The 13,268-nt window shown below is 39.5% G+C and overlaps 1 protein-coding gene and 1 non-coding gene across 3 annotated transcripts in view; one reads left to right on the top strand and one right to left on the bottom strand.

Moving 5' to 3' along the window:
• CCDC138 (coiled-coil domain containing 138) overlaps positions 1 to 13,268 on the bottom strand; it is a 113,902-nt gene that overhangs the window by 44,304 nt on the left and 56,330 nt on the right. The window lies entirely within an intron of this gene.
• Positions 3,347 to 3,479, top strand: LOC126019387 (small nucleolar RNA SNORA51). Its single transcript, XR_007499109.1, has one exon. It is a non-coding gene; the product is annotated as a small nucleolar RNA SNORA51 (small nucleolar RNA).

Below are 13,268 nucleotides of genomic sequence, written 5' to 3'. Positions count from 1 at the left end.
AAACTTTCCTGGAAACAAATGACAATGAAGACACAAATTATCAGAATCTATGGGACACAACAAAAGCATTACTGAGAGGAAAAATTTATAGCTTTGCAAGCACACATCAGGAAGAAAGAAGGGGCATACCTGAATAGCCTAATGATGCAGCTCATAAAATTAGAAAATGATCAACAAAAGGAATGAAAAATAGGGAGACAGAAGAAAATAACAAAGCTTAGAGCAGAAATCAATGAAGTAGAAACCCAAAAAACAATCTTAAAGATCAATAAAAGCAAAAGTTGGTTCTTTGAAAAAATAAATAAGATCGATAGACCATTGGCAAAACTCACAAAGAAAGAGAGAAAGAAACTTGATAACCCATATTAGAAATGAAAAGGGGATATCACTAAAGATATTGCAGAGATTCAAAGGATAATCAGAGATTACTTCAAGAAACTTTATGCATGAAACATGAGAACCTGGAAAAATGGATATTCTTTGAACTCTTATAATCTTCCACGGTTGAACAAGGAGGATGTAGCATATCTAAACACTGCCATCACTATTGAGGAAATTAAAACGGTAATCAAATTTCTCCCCAAAAAGAAAAGCCCAGGTCCAGATGGATTCACTAATGAATTCTTTCCAACTTTTCAAGAGGAACTACTACCAATACTGGCCAGTCTCTTTCATGAAATTGAAAAAACGGGAACATTTCCAGACAGCTTCTATGAAGCCAATATCACCTTGATACCAAAACCAGACAGAGATACAGCTAAAAAAAAATTACAGACCAATATCCTTGATGAATACAGATGCAAAGATCCTCAATAAAATTCTGGCAAATAGAATTCAATGCCTTATTAAGAAGATCATTCACTATGATCAAGTAGTTTTCATCCCAGGAATGCAAAGATGGTTTAACGTTCGTAAATCCATCAACATAATATACAATATAAACAAGAAGAAAAATAAAAATCACATGATCATATCAATAGACACAGAAAAAGCATTGGATAAGGTTCAACACCCATTCTTGATCAAAACTCTCAGCAAGATGGGAATGAAAGGAACCTTTCTCAATCTAGTCAAGGCCATTTATCACAAGCCAATGGCAAATATTATCCTCAATGGAGAGAAACTGAAAGCCTTCCCTCTAAACTCCAGTACAAGATAAGGTTGCCCCCTTTCACCACTCCTATTTAACATAGTACTGGAAGTCCTTGCTATAGCGATTAGGCAAGAAAAAGATATCAAATGAATCCAGATAGGAAAGGAAGAAGTCAAGCAAGCTCTCACTGTTTTCAGATGACATGATACTATACTTAGAAAACCCCAAAGATTCTATCAAAAAAACTTTTAGAAACAATAGATGCATATAGCAATGTAGCAGGCTATAAAATTAACACACAATAATCAATGGCCTTTTTATACACCAATAATGATAGAGAAGAAATGGATATTAAGAAAACAACCCCATTCACATTAGTCTCACATAAACTCAAATACCTTGGACTCTATTTGACTAAGGATGTGAAGGACCTATACAAAAAAAAAAAAAAAACTATAAAACCCTGCTACAAGAAATAAGAGAAGACACATGGAAATGGAAATCCATACCCTGCTCTTGGATTGGCAGAATTAATATCATTAAAATGACAATACTCCCCAAAGCTTTGTACAGATTTAATGCGATCCCTCTAAAGATACCCATGACATTTTTTAAAGAAGTGGATCAAAGACTTCTGAAATTCATTTGGAACAATAAACAACCACGAATAGCTAAAGCAATACTTGGGAAAAGGAATATAGGAGGTATTATTTACCCTAACTTAAACTGTATTACAAAGCAATAGTTATTAAAACAGCAAGGTATTGGAATAAAGACAGACCCTCAGATCAGTAGAACAGGCTTGAGTACTCAGAGAATGTTCCCCAGACATACCGTCACCTAATTTTTGATAAAGGTGCAAAAAATCTTAAATGGAACAGGGAAGGCTTCTTCAATAAGTGGTGTTGGCACAACTGGCTAGCACTTGTAAAAAGTGAATTTAGACCTCCAGTTAACATGTACAAAGGTGAAATCCAATGGATTAAAAACCTAGATATCAGACCTGAAACCATAAAGTATATAGAACAATATGTAGGTCAAACACTCCATGACATTGAGACTGAAAGTATCTTTAAAGAGGAAACCATACTCTCCAAACAAGTGAAAGTAGAAATAAATAAATGGGACTATATTAAGCTGAGAAGCTTCTGCACCTCAAAGGAAATAGTGCCAGAATACAAGAACCACCCACTGAGTGGGAGAAACTTTTTACCCAATACCCATCAGATAAGGGGTTAATATCCAAAATATACAAAGCACTGACAGAACTTTACAAGAAAAAAACATCTAACCCCATCAAAAAAGTGGGGAGAAGAAATGAACAGACAGTTTGACAAAAAAGAAATACAAATGGCTAAAAAGCACATGAAAAAATGCTCCACATCAGTAATCATCAGGGAGATGCAAATCAAAAGAACTATGAGGTACCATCTCACGCCACAGAGGTTGGCACACATCAGGAAGAATGAGAACAAGCAGTGCTGCCAGGGATGTGGAGAGAAAGGAACTCTTATTCACTGTAGGTGGGAATGCCGTCTGGTCCAACCTTTGTGGAAAGCGATATGGAGATTTCTCCAAAAGCTGGAAGTTGAGCTCCCATACAATCCAGCTATACCACACCTAGGGATATATCCTAGGAACACAAAAATACAATACAAAAATCCCTTTCTCACACTTATATTCATTGCAGCATTGTTTACAATAGCGAGACTGTGGAAACAGCCTAGATGCCCCTCAATAGATGAATGGTTAAAGAAACTATGGTACATATACACAATGGAATATTATGCAGCCATCAGAAGAGATGAAGTCATGAAATTTTCCTATACATGGATGTATATGGAATCTATTATGCTGAGTGAAATAAATCAGAGGGAGAGAGATAAACACAGAATGGTCTCCCTCATCTATGGGTTTTGAGAAAAATGAAAAACATTTGTGTAATGATTCTCAGAGACAAAATAGAGGAGGACTGGAGGGTTCAGCTCCCAACATGAAGCTCACCACAGGGATCGTTTAGTGCAGTCACAGAAATAATTACACTGAGAACTATCATAACAAAATGTGACTGAATGAGAGAAGTAGAAAGCCTGTCTAGAGTACAGGCCAGTGTGGGGTGGGGAGGAAGGACACTTGGGATATTGGTCATGGGAATGTTGCACTGGTGAAGGATTTGTGTGTGTGTGTGTGTGTGTGTGTGTGTGTGTGTGTGTGTGTGTGTGTGTGTGTATGAAATAAAAAAAGAAAAGATAAGGTCTCCCAATTCTTACCACAGGCTGTATTCTTTACACTGATTGTATAGAAAGAGGAGCTACAGTAAATGCACCCCATATACACCTCAACACAGGCCCTTTGCCTGGTTTATATTGTGAATTGGGGGACAAAAAAAAAAAAAGAAAATCTGTAGCATTCCTTTATAGATCTAAATATCTAAATAACAGAGTCAACAACACTAAAATAAATCATGAGATGCAAACTTTTAACAGGTGCCTGTTAAGATGGCAGACTGGGCATGGAGGGTGCAGAATGAATATGGGAATACTGGTGGAGGAAAGGTGACACTGATGTCACTGATGTCAAAGGTGACACTTTATGTCTAAAATTCAATCATGAAGAACTTTGTAAATCAAGGGGTTTTCATTTTTATTCTTAATCTGTGGCATTGAGGCCTGGCAGCTGTAATCACACACTTGAACACAGTCACCACGTTAACAATAGGCCAGCTCCCTAGACTCACTCTTTTCTCAAAAGAGATGAAAATAGGGGTCGGAGCAGTGGCACGGCGGTAGGGCATTTGCCTTGAATGTGGCTGATCTAGGACGGACCACGGTTTGACCATCCTGTGTCCCATATGGTCCCCCAAGACAGGAGCAATTACTGAGCGCAGAGCCAGGAGTAACCCCTGAGCGTCACTGGGTGTGGCCCAAAAACAAAGAGATGAAAATCATGGGGGGACACTGTCCACATGGCTGAAAGCTGGCTCTCTTGGGAAGAGAGGACAGGGTAAGCTCCTGACCTTTCAGAGCCATATCTGCTACATCCACCACCCATGGATCTGTCTCACCACACCTTTATGATTCTCTGAAGAGACACCAATCTGACCAAACTTCAGGAATGCTAGTATTTGGGCTGATACTCACAGGACCTTTATGAAGTGAGTGCAGGAAACCCCCTTTCCAGACACCTGACCCCACAAAATCTGTATTATTATTAATAGTGCTTTGAATTTCTGGACAACTTCATTTGTCTGATGTTATCATCCCCATAAGAACACAGCAATTTAGATACCAATGTATAGCTGAGGTCACTAATGTTCAGAAGAAATTACAGAATGGTCAGCTAGCAACAAAAGCTTATTAAACCTTCTGCCAATGTCTTAATGATCTCAGTGGAGATGCAATAGTTTTCAAAAATTTGCTTGTCAGTGGACTTTTATTTTTCTTCTCTCCCTTTTTCTTTTTTCTTTTTTTCTTTCTATTATTTTTAAAATATCTGCACTCACATACCTGAAAAGAAATACATGTATTATGGTCAACTATATAATTCATGTTCTTCTTTTTTTTTTTTTATTTATTTATTTTTTTTTTTTGGTTTTTTTTTTGGGGTCACACCCGGTAACGCTCAGGGGTTACTCCTGGCTATGCGCTCAGAAGTCGCTCCTGGCTTGGGGGACCATATGGGACGCCGGGGGATCGAACCGCGGTCCGTCTCCTAGGCTAGCGCAGGTAAGGCAGGCACCTTACCTCCAGCGCCACCGCCCGGCCCCGATAATTCATGTTCTTTAAATAAAGTAAATTTAATTTTTTTTTTTTTGTAGTTACACCTGGCAGTGCTCAGGGGTTACTCCTGGCTTTATGCTCAGAAATAGCTCCTGGCTCGGGGGACCATATGAGATGACAGGGATTGAACCCACATCAGTCCTGGGTCAGCTGCATGCAAGGCAAATTCCCTACCATCGTGCTACCACTCTGGCCCCCAAAATAAGTTTAAAAATCTGTGGCATTCTTATACACAATAAAAAAATAAATTTAATAGACTATTTCTCTAAAAACAATGCCAAAAACTCATCAAATATATAAAAATCAATTTATCAAGGGAGGTGAAAGAAGAAGACACCAACTAATGTAAACACATTTCATCCTCTTGGATTGGAAGAATCAACTTTGTCAAAATGCCTGTCCTACACAAAGTATGATACAGATTCAATTCAATACACATTAAAGGGCCAATGATATTTGTAAAGACAAGGAAAAAACCTCTATTAAAAGTTATATTAAACCATAAAATACCTCTAAATAGACAAAGTAATTCTTTTTTTTTTTTTTTTTTTTTTTTGGTTTTTGGGCCACACCCGGTAACGCTCAGGGGTTACTCCTGGCTATGTGCTCAGAAGTTGCTCCTGGCTTGGGGGACCATATGGGACACCGGGGGATCGAACCGCAGTCCGTCCAAGGCTAGCGCAGGCAAGGCAGGCACCTTACCTTTAGCACCACCGCCTGGCCCCAACAAAGCAATTCTAAGATTAAAAAAATTAGTATCAGGGAGGAGCCACCGAACTCTGCTGGATCTCAGATGCCAGCACCCTTCTGCCTCTCTACTCTGCTGTCCTGCATTTTCGGCCTGATTTCACCCTTGGTGCGGCTCATCAGCCAGCCTGCTTTCCTGTGAGCTTCCCGGGGAGTCTGCCTTCCCGTGAGCCTTCCGTGGAGGTGAGCCGACACGCCCAGAAAGGGAGGAGCCACCGAACTCTGCTGGATCTCAGATGCCAGCACCCTTCCGCCTCTCTACTCTGCTGTCCTGCATTTTCGGCCTGATTTCACCCTTGGTGCGGCTCATCAGCCAGCCTGCTTTCCTGTGAGCTTCCCGGGGAGTCTGCCTTCCCGTGAGCCTTCCGTGGAGGTGAGTCGACACGCCCAGAAAGGGAGGAGCCACTGAACTTCGCTGGATCTCAGATGCCAGCACCCTTCTGCCTCTCTACTCTGCTGTCCTGCATTTTCGGCCTGATTTCACCCTTGGTGCGGCTCATCAGCCAGCCTGCCTTCCTGTGAACTTTCCGGGGAGTCTGCCTTCCAGTGAGCCTTCCGTGGAGGTGAGTCGACATGCCCAGAAAGGGAGGAGCCACTGAACTTCGCTGGATCTCAGATGCCAGCACCCTTCTGCCTCTCTACTCTGCTGTCCTGCATTTTTGGCCTGATTTCATCCTGGGTGCAGCCCATCTGCCAGCCTGCCTTCCTGTGAGCCTTCCGTGGAGGTGAGTCGACACGCCCAGAAAGGGAGAAGCCAAAGGAGCACGGTTGCTCCGCTCCCCTTCGCGACGGTGCACAGCATTTAGCCAATGAATACAATCACAACACGTAGAAAAACACGCAGTACTAGTGTGACAATGGGGAAACAACATGGGCCAGTGCCAGACACAGAGAATGAAGATGGCAACTCTGATGACTTGAACATGATCAACCACCTAGTCAGTCTCTCAGATAAGGAGTTTAGAGTTGCAATATGGAACATGTTCAAAGAACTCAAACAAAGTATAGAAGAGAAAACTAAAAAGAATCAGGAGAATATGAAGATAGAAATGAGAAAACTCCAAACGGAAATTTCAGATCAAATAACAGGTCTGAGAAACTCAGTAGATGAATTGAAGAAAAACATGTTTGAGATTTCCCACAGGTTAACAGCAGCTGAGGATAGAATCAGTACACTGGAAGATGAGATACATAACAATTACATACAGCAGAAGAAATTGGAAAAAAGCCTCAAAGCAAATGATCAAACAATGGAAAAATTACTCAAAGAATGGGAACAGATGAAAATAGAAGTCTATGATAAGCTCAACAGAAACAACCTAAGAATCATTGGAGTCCCAGAGACTCAGGAAGAAAATCTCCGGGAAGAATCAACAGTCAAGAACATCATTAAAGAGAAACTACCAGAGATAATGAATACATGTGATCAAATCCTGCATGCCCGAAGAGTGCCAACTAAAAGAGACCCCAGAAAAAACACCCCAAGACACATTCTAGTCACAATGACGAATCCCATAGATAGAGACAGAATTCTGAAAGCAGCAAGATCAAAAAGAGAAATTACATTTAAGGGAACATCCTTGAGATTTACTGCAGACCTGTCACCAGAAACACTCAAGGCCAGAAGGCAGTGGTGGGACATAGTGACAAAACTCAATGAAATAAATGCTTCGCCTAGAATACTGTACCCAGCAAAACTCACTTTTAGGTTTGAAGGAACAATACATAGTTTCACAGACAAACAACAGCTCAAAAACTTCACAGACTCAAAACCATTCTTAAAAGAAAAACTGAACGGCATACTTTAAGACAAGGCTTACCAACAAACACACCAAACTTTAATATAAAGATGGCAGTAACTCCCAGGACAATTCTTTCTCTCAATGTCAATGGACTAAATGCACCAGTTAAGAGACACAGAGTGGCCAAATGGATTAAAAAACTCAATCCAACCTTCTGCTGCCTACAAGAAACGCACCTGAATAGTCAGAACAAACATAGACTCAAAATAAAAGGCTGGAGGAAAATCATCCAAGCAAACAACACCCAAAAAAAAGCAGGAGTGGCCATATTAATATCAGATGATGCAAACTTTATACTTAGGAAAGTAGTAAGGGACAAAGATGGACATTTTGTATTAATCAAGGGATATGTACAGCAGGAAGAAATCACCCTCCTAAACATATATGCACCGAATGAGGGGCCAGCAAAATATTTAATACAACTGTTGACAGATCTGAAAAATAATATCAATAACAACACAATAATTGTGGGAGACCTCAACACGGCATTGTCAACACTAGACAGGTCAACCAGACTGAAACCCAACAAGAATATACTAGACCTGAGGAGAGAAATGGAAGTAAGAGGCCTAGTAGATATATACAGGACACTCCACCCCCAGAAGCCTGGATACACATTTTTCTCTAATGTACATGGGACATTCTCTAGGATAGACTACATGTTAGCACACAAAACATATCTCCATAATATCAAGAGGATAGAAATTTTGCAGGCTGCCTTTGCTGACCACAAAGCCCTGAAATTATATATAAACTACAAAGGGACACAGAAAAAAAATTTTAACACCTGGAGGTTAAATAGCCTCATACTGAATAATCAGTGGGTCCGAGATGAAATCAAAGAGGAAATCAAAACCTTCCTGAAAACAAATGACAATGGAGACACAATTTATCAGAACCTATGGGACACAGCAAAAGCAGTACTGAGAGGAAAATTTATAGCTTTGCAAGCACACATCAGGAAAGAAGAAGGGGCATACCTGAATAGCTTAATGACGCAGCTCATAGAATTAGAAAGTGCTCAACAAAAGGATCCAAAAATAGGGAGGCAGAAGGAAATAACAAAGCTGAGAGCAGAAATCAATGAAGTGGAAACTAGAAAAACCATCCAAAAGATCAACGAAAGCAGAAGTTGGTTCTTTGAAAAATAAACAAGATTGATAGACCACTGGCAAAACTAACAAAGAAAGAAAGAGAGAGAAACTTGATAACTCGTATTAGGAATGAAAAAGGAGAGATCACTACTGATATGGTAGAGATTCAAAGGGTAATCAGAAACTACTTTGAGAAACTCTATGCCACTAAAAATGAAAACCTGGAAGAAATGGATAAATTTTTGGAATCTTATAATCTTCCACGATTGAATGAAGAGGATGTAGCATATCTAAACACACCCATTACTATTGAGGAAATTAAGAAAGTAATCAAATGTCTGCCCAAAAACAAAAGCCCAGGCCCAGATGGATTTACTAATGAATTCTTTCAAACATTTCAAGAGGAACTACTACCAATCCTGGCAAGACTCTTTCATGAAATTGAAAAAACAGGAAAACTTCCAAATAGCTTTTATGAAGCCAACATTACCTTGATACCTAAACCAGACAGAGATGCTACGAAAAAAGAAAATTACAGACCAATATCGCTGATGAATGCAGATGCAAAGATCTTCAACAAAATCCTGGCAAATAGGATTCAATGCCTCATTAAGAAGATCATCCACTACGATCAAGTAGGTTTCATTCCAGGAATGCAAGGATGGTTTAACATCCGTAAATCTATCAACATAATACACAACATCAACAGCAAGAAAAATAAAAATCACATGATCATATCAATCGACACAGAGAAAGCATTTGACAAGGTCCAACACCCATTCTTGATCAAAACTCTCAGCAAGATGGGAATGGAGGGAACCTTTCTCAATATAGTTAAGGCCATCTACCACAAGCCAGAGGCAAATATTGTCCTCAATGGAGAAAAACTGAAAGCCTTTCCTCTAAATTCTGGCACAAGACAAGGCTGTCCTCTCTCACCACTTCTATTCAACATAGCACTTGAAGTACTTGCTATAGCGATTAGGCAAGAAAAGGATATCAAGGGAATCCAGATAGGAAAGGATGAAGTCAAGCTCTCACTGTTTGCAGATGACATGATACTCTACTTAGAAAACCCCAAAGACTCTATCAAAAAGCTTCTAGAAACAATAGACTCATATAGCAAGGTGGCAGGCTACAAAATTAACACACAAAAATCAATGGCCTTCCTATACACCAATACTAATAAGGAAGAAATGGACATTAAGAAAACAACTCCATTCACTATAGTGTCACACAAACTCAAATATCTTGGAATCAACTTGACTAAAAATGTGAAGGACCTATACAAGGAAAACTATAAAACTCTGCTCCAAGAAATAAGAGAGGACACGCGGAAATGGAAGCATATACCCTGCTCATGGATTGGCAGGATTAACATCATTAAAATGGCAATACTCCCCAAAGCACTGTACAGATTTAATGCGATCCCCCTAAAGATACCCATGACATTCTTCAAAGAAGTGGACCAGGCACTTTTGAAATTTATTTGGAACAATAAACACCCTCGAATAGCTAAAGCAATCATTGGGAAAAAGAATATGGGAGGAATTACTTTCCCCAACTTTAAACTTTACTACAAAGCAATAGTTATCAAAACAGCATGGTATTGGAATAAAGACAGGCCCTCAGATCAGTGGAATAAGCTTGAATACTCAGAGAATGTTCCCCAGACATACAATCATCTAATTTTTGATAAAGGAGCAAAAAATCCTAAATGGAACAAAGAAAGCCTCTTCAACAAGTGGTGTTGGCAAAACTGGGTAGCCACTTGCAAAAAATTGAACTTAGACCCCCAGCTAACATCATGTACGAAGGTAAAATCCAAATGGATTAAAGACCTCGATATCAGCCCCAAAACCATAAGATATATAGAACAATACGTAGGTAAAACACTCCAGGACATTGAGGCTAAAGGCATCTTCAAGGAAGAAACTGCACTCTCCAAGCAAGTGAAAGCAGAAATTAACAGATGGGAATATATTAAGCTGAGAAGCTTCTGCACCTCAAAGGAAATAGTGCCCAAGATACAAGAGCCACCCACTGAGTGGGAGAAACTATTCACCCAATACCCATCAGATAAGGGGCTAATCTCCAAAATATACAAGGCACTGACAGAACTTTACAAGAAAAAAACATCTAACCCCATCAAAAAATGGGGAGAAGAAATGAACAGACACTTTGACAAAGAAGAAATACAGATGGCCAAAAGACACATGAAAAAGTGCTCCACATCACTAATCATCAGGGAGATGCAAATCAAAACAACGATGAGATACCACTTCACACCACAAAGAATGGCACACATCACAAAGAATGAGAATAAACAGTGTTGGCGGGGATGTGGGGAGAAAGGAACTCTTATCCACTGCTGGTGGGAATGCCGTCTAGTTCAACCTTTATGGAAAGCGATATGGAGATTCCTCCAAAAACTGGAAATCGAGCTCCCATACGATCCAGCTATACCACTCCTAGGAATATACCCTAGGAACACAAAAATACAATACAAAAACCCCTTCCTTACACCTATATTCATTGCAGCACTATTTACCATAGCAAGACTCTGGAAACAACCAAGATGCCCTTCAACAGACGAATGGCTAAAGAAACTGTGGTACATATACACAATGGAATATTATGCAGCTGTCAGGAGAGATGAAGTCATGAAATTTTCCTATACATGGATGTACACGGAATCTATTATGCTGAGTGAAATAAGTCAGAGAGAGAGAGAAAAAACGCAGAATGGTCTCACACATTTATGGGTTTTAAGAAAAATGAAAGACATTCTTGCAATAATAACTTTCAGACACAAAAGAGAAAAGAGCTGGAAGTTCCAGCTCACCTCAGGAAGCTCATCACAAAGAGTGATGAGTTTAGTTGGATAAATAACTACATTTTGAACTGTCCTAATAATGAGAATGTATGAGGGAAATTGAGAACCTGTTTAGAGTACAGGCGGGGGTCAGGTGGGGAGGAGGGAGACTTGGGACATTGGTGATGGGAATGTTGCACTGGTGATGGGTGGTGTAAAAAAAAAAATTTAATTGATTCTGATTAAAAAAAAATTAGTATGATAGGGATGGAGAGATAGTAAAAAGAATGGGGTGCTTGCCTTGCATAGGTTCAAGCCCCAGACCCAATATGGTCCACCAAGTCTACCAGGAGTGATCCCTGAATGAATAGCCAGCAGAAAGTCCTGAGGATTGTCAGTTGTGACCCTAAAACAAGAGAAAGAGAGAGAGAGAGAGAGAAGAGAGGCACTGCATTTCTCAAGTTTGAACTATACTACCATGCTATACATAAAAAAATGCGTAATAAAGTAGAATAAGGACCAATGAAACAAAATTGAGAGTACAGAATAATCCCAAAATATATGGACAGCTAATCTACAAAAGAGGAGTTAAGTATATGAAGTGAGTCTAAATAACATCTTCAACAGTGTTGGAAATCTGTATACTTACATGTCAAAAAATGAAAATAGAACCATACTTCACATAATTCACAAAAGAAAATACAAAGATTATTATTAACCTGAATTAAAGAGCAAGATATACCAAAATCCATTAAATAAATTGAACAAAACAGTAGTAAAACTCACTTGTTCTGCTACAAATTGGTTGCAGAAAGGATGGTTTAACATCCGTAAATCTATCAATGTCATATACAACATCAACAACAAGAAAAATAAAAATCACATAATCATATCAATAGACACAGAGAAAGCATTTGATAAGGTCCAACACCCATTCTTGATCAAAACTCTCAGCAAGATGGGAAGGAAAGGAACCTTTATCAATCTAGTTGAAGCCATCTACCACAAGCCAATGGCAAATATTATTCTCAGTGGAGAAAAACTAAAAGCCTTTCCTCTAAATTCTGGTACAAGACAAGACTGTCCGCTCTCACCACTTCTCTTCAACATAGTACTGGAAGTGCTTGCTATACCAATCAGGCAAGAAAAAGATATTAAGGGAATCCAGATAGGAAAGGAAGAAGTCAAGCTCTCACTGTCTGCAGATGACATGATACTCTACTTAGAAAACCCTAAAGACGGGCCCGGAGAGATAGCACAACAGCGTTTGCCTTGCAAGCAGCTGATCCAGGACCAAAGGTGGTTGGTTCGAATCCAGGTGTCCCATATGGTCCCCGTGCCTGCCAGGAGCTATTTCTGAGCAGACAGCCAGAAGTAACCCCAGAGCACTGGCGGGTGTGGCCCAAAAAAACAAAACAAAAAAAAAAGAAAACCCTAAAAACTCTACCAAAAAGCTTCTAGAAACAATAGACTCATATAGCAAGGTGGCAGGCTACAAAATTAACAAACAGAAATCAATGGCCTTTTTATATACCAATAATGATAGGGAAGAGATGGATGTTAAGAAGGCAATCCCATTCACATTAGTGCCACACAAACTCAAATACCTTGAAGTCAACATGACCAAAGATGAGAAGGACCTATAAAAAGAAAACTATAAAGCCCTGCTCCAAGAAATAAGAGAGAACACACAGAAATGGAAACACATACCCTGCTCATGGATTGGCAGGATTAACATCATTAAAATGGCAATACTTCCCAAAGCATTAAACAGATTTAATGTGATCTCTCTAAAGATACCCATGACATTCTTCAAAGAAGTTGATCAAACACTTATGAAGTTCATCTGGAACAATAAATACCCTCGAATAGCTAAAGCACTCCTAGGGAAAAGGAAAATGGGAGGCATTACTTTCCCCAACTTTAAACTGTACTACA

This window comes from Suncus etruscus, chromosome 9, assembly GCF_024139225.1.
Source record: "Suncus etruscus isolate mSunEtr1 chromosome 9, mSunEtr1.pri.cur, whole genome shotgun sequence".
In the NCBI taxonomy this organism is placed as follows: Eukaryota; Metazoa; Chordata; class Mammalia; order Eulipotyphla; family Soricidae; genus Suncus; species Suncus etruscus.
This window is presented reverse-complemented; position numbering and strand designations above follow the sequence as displayed.